This window comes from Rhagoletis pomonella, unplaced genomic scaffold (genome assembly GCF_013731165.1).
Source record: "Rhagoletis pomonella isolate Grant_MI unplaced genomic scaffold, Rhpom_1.0 Rhpom_scaffold_00002, whole genome shotgun sequence".
Lineage (NCBI taxonomy): Eukaryota > Metazoa > Arthropoda > Insecta > Diptera > Tephritidae > Rhagoletis > Rhagoletis pomonella.
Window position 1 is genome coordinate 86,415,669 of NW_023458556.1, and position 4,480 is coordinate 86,420,148.

Below are 4,480 nucleotides of genomic sequence, written 5' to 3' on the forward strand. Positions count from 1 at the left end.
CTCGCCGCTCTCAGCTGTCAACTCTACGATGATGTCACGCTAAAATTACTCTCACGAATTCTGCTGCAATCGGCGCAATCTTGTATTCTATCATTCTTGGAAACGACGCAGCGAATTTCAATTCAGTCTGCTTTCAGATTTCATGAGAGTAATACTATGCTTCGCCGTTGAATATTTTTATTCGTAATTTTAGCGCGTGGTTGCCACCTACATATGTAACAATGCCCAAAATGTCTGAGTATGAGTGCCAATTACAGTTTTTGGTTTTAAAAAAAGCTAATAATGCCCAATGCTTGTTGTGTGGTAATACGACCATTAACCATAAACAAATGAAAAAAACGCTCCACTCAGTGCAATTATAGAAAAGTGCTTCTCAGCGCGACGCACTAGGGCACACATTGCATACTTTATTTTATAATATTTTTTTTATCAAAAGAAATCGATAGATGCTGGTTTATGCCCAAAAATACTTAATGAATAATATTTATAAGTTATACTCTATTTTTAAGACTAAGTACCTACTTATATGAAACAAGTAATTTTTAGCAAGAAAAAAACCGACTTAACTCTCATATAAAAAAAAAAAAAAAAAAAAAAAGATTCCGACGAACTGATAACCTCCTCCTGTTTTGGAAGTCGGTTAAAAAATAAGACCTAAACACCGTAACCATCTGGCCGGTCAGCATATAAAAGAATTTGTTCTAATAAAACGGAGCCCAGGTATTATACAAATGAGTTTACCTAATTTAAGTTTTTTTAAATTATACAAGTACTAAATTTTTCTTATGCAAAAGGTTGTATAAACTAATAGTATTAGTTACTAAAAACTTCCAAGGTTCATTATTACACTATAGGTATAAGCAAAATAGGCCAAAATACCCATGCACGAAAAATACCACTTTTAGTACATTTATAAAAAATGCGGCAACCATAACTGAGCGCGACGCACTAATACCATGACAAAATGAGACTGTGTTGGTGTGCCCAGCTATGCTCTAAATTATTCTCCGCAATTTATTCTGTGCTGCGACATTTTCTGAAATTAGACGAACATCCCGGGCATATGTGCGACAGCAGCCACCAATAATTTTCGCGCCCAATTTCGACCATTCGGGCACATAACTCGCCAACGGCACACAGTGTTCGCGGCCCAGCCAACCCTTGGCAACATCATAGACCTCACCGCTATTGGGGTACACAACCAGTGGAATCTTTTCCGCATCTGGTGTATTGCCATTTAAACTTTTTAATAGTGGTGTTACAAACTGAAATATTCACAAAAAATATATATAAATATGTGTAAAAATTAACATTTCATACATATGCACTTAAGACATGCTTTAAAATCACACCTTCGGATGCACACAATTGACACCTATTGCCAAGCATCTTTCCTGGGCATCCCGCTCCTTCAGCAATTCCCATAGCGAGCGCGCCACCTCAACGAAATTCTCCCCATGCGCTTAAGTACTTTCATCTTGACACTGGTAGGAAACCCCAAATTTCACACCTGGGTAATCATCACACAACATTTCTACCAATGCTTCAGCTTCAGCCTGACAAGGTATTGTTTCAATGGCCAAAGCATCTACGCCCGCCGCTAGGCATGCAGCAATGCGTACGCGATGCCAGTCGGTGATCTCTTTTATTGGTACATGATCCACATATTCGCCAGTGTACTCCGAACCGTCATGCAGATGCGCGCCAAATGGACCAATTGACGCGATAATCATAGGCAAACCTGAGGAAATAACCAAAAAAACAAAAAGAAAAGAACAGGGTGAAAATTTTTAAAGAAAAATTATTGTTTCCGCTTGACGTCCGTGTTTCCGTTTCGTTTCACATGAGATTTTTTTTTTAACGACAACTTTAAATAAAATAACGCGAGCGAAAGAACAATATTGAATAGCATAATTATTGTGTTAATTTCTTCTAAGCTTACCTACAGGTACGTGCAAATTTGCCTCAGCACATTCCGCCAAATATTTATCTTTAGCAATATGCGCCAGACGTACGGATTTCTTTATCAATTCAATGCTCTTCTCCACATCCAAATCCAAATATTCGATATAGCCTTCCACACTAGTTTGATAGGTGTTTGTTAGTATGATATCAGCACCATCTAATAAATAAAATACACGTATGTATGTAAGTATTTGTTCACATGTACACACATATTTATTAAATTATGTTTAAAACTATTCTATAATAAGTTAATCTATTTACTAGTGGAAAATAACCATCGTTCTGTATGATTGCTTAATCCAGCCAATAGGTTTAATTCTATGCAAATATGTATGGCTATCAGCTTTTTCACATGTGTGAGTATGTTGTATTTGTTTTAAAATAAACATATTTACTTACTTTGCAAAAAATCCAAATGAGTATTGATAACAGCTGCCGGATTTGTGGCATTGAATCTAGCGCTCCATAATGGATCACCATCGACCGCATTGCCAACGTGCACTGTCATTTGTGTACCGAAGCCACCATCTTTGGTTAATATGCGTGTAAGACCCATGTTAGGCGATATTGAACTGTAATCGTATGTAGATACATTCTATGTAACGAAATAATTACATATTATACATATATGGAACATTGCCACACCCCTCTTAATATATGCATGTATGCATAAATGTATTATCTTTTGATTCTTAGTAACAAATTTGTAATTAACATCTGTTGTTTTCGACCCTGTGAATGACGCCAGTAGCCAGGTGGTTGCTAACAGTCTCTCCAGCGATAAATAAATGTTTAATCAGAAAAACATGAGTTAGGTTGGAGAGTAGGTCTGCTCTGATATGATTTGATAAAATATGACTTACAAAATATTATTAGGATTAATTAAATGTATGCAGATAAATGATAATCGACTGATTTATGCATGTTGTGATAGAAATGTATGTACGTGATAGAAACCGGTAGACAGAGGCTCACCACTTGAACATTTTTTTTTGAAAATGAGAAGAAGAAGAACTTTAGTCAGTCGAATTGAAGATTCCAGTAGCTTTGTAGATAAAGACAATATGTTAGTTTTTGGCCGAACTTCTCCTCCAATTCTTTAGCGAGCGCCCTGATGTTGTCATACAAAGTGGAGCGATCTACAGTTTTACGCCAACTCCGAATGATGATTGTATTTTTATGAGAAGCTGTTTTTCATTGCAGAAAAACACTCATACACTCGGAGGTTTCCCATCGCCTGCCGAGGGGCGACCGCTATTAAAAAAAAAAAATTTTTTTTCCTTTCGTTTTTTATGTTTTATGAAACCGGGTTCGATTCTACGCCTTGTGGAATGGTAGTGCACACTTCTAACCACTATAATACAGCGGCCGTAAAAAAACTACTCGCTGATAATAATAATTCGTTTGTCTAAAAGGAGTGAATCTATCAGTCTAGAGTTCTGCATTTCGATCGCATCATTTGATTTTGGAAAACTACGTTTTTATGCATGTTCATGTATGTTTTGAGCAAATGTTACAATTTTAATTTAGTAGATACAAATCTTAGTTGGAACCAGTACAAAAAATGATCAACGTGGCGTATGAGTGATTGTATTTGCTACTTTGAAAATTTATAGTTTTGACCATTATACAAAAAAGAAGGTAGTCCCATTGACACTTTTTCATCGCCATATTAACAACCTGACAATTAAGTAGATTGTGACATTTCGTGCTACCATACCCAGTATCTAAAACCTCAAAAGTTTTTTTATTAATTTTTTGGTTATTTACAAACATTTTGTTCTTACAGCCCTATTCTAATAAAACCTCACAACTGAGTTGTGAGCAAAACATTGTGAGATTTCTTGTGAGGTCTATATTGTGAGGTTATTCTAGCCCACACCACACAAGAAAAAAGCTCAACAAAATCACCACACGAGGTGGAAAGCATTTTGCTGTCAACAGCTGTTTCGTAAATAAAATAAATACAAAAGATGGTGGCTGAACAACAGGACAAGTAAATATTTTTGCAATTTGTTTATTTTTTTTGATAATTACTTATTTTATTTTTTTTAGGCGAATTTAAAAATAAATAACAAAGCAGCAGTAGGTCCAGTACTTCACACAGTTTGCAATCCACAACTTGGAGCAAAAGTTTGTACGGAAATGAAATCCTATGCCTGCTCTAACTCTTCCGAAACTGCCGCAAAAACAAGCAATAACTCCGCCATTACTGAATATACTTTTAGTTAAAAAAAAAAACATAACACAGACACTGATAGCGAACGAAAATTAACAAAACATTATTCAATTGCTCACTAAAAATCGGCTGTTTTTCTCTTGTGAGGGTCTCATTCGAACATCATAAATTTCCTGACAATTGTGAGCGTATGAGCTTTTGAATTTACGCCAGCATAGAGATAACCTCACAATAATCAGAAACCTCACAATAGTGAGTGTGGTAATTTTTGTGAGGGCAACAGAATAGGGCTGTTAGAATAGAAATTTGAACGAGCAAAAGGTATATTGTTGGGTA

General features: G+C 35.8%; 1 pseudogene; it reads right to left on the reverse strand.

Moving 5' to 3' along the window:
* Positions 1–608: 608 nt before the first annotated feature.
* On the reverse strand, positions 609–2,553 carry LOC118734754 (annotated as a pseudogene).
* Between the last annotated feature and the right edge of the window lie 1,927 nt (positions 2,554–4,480).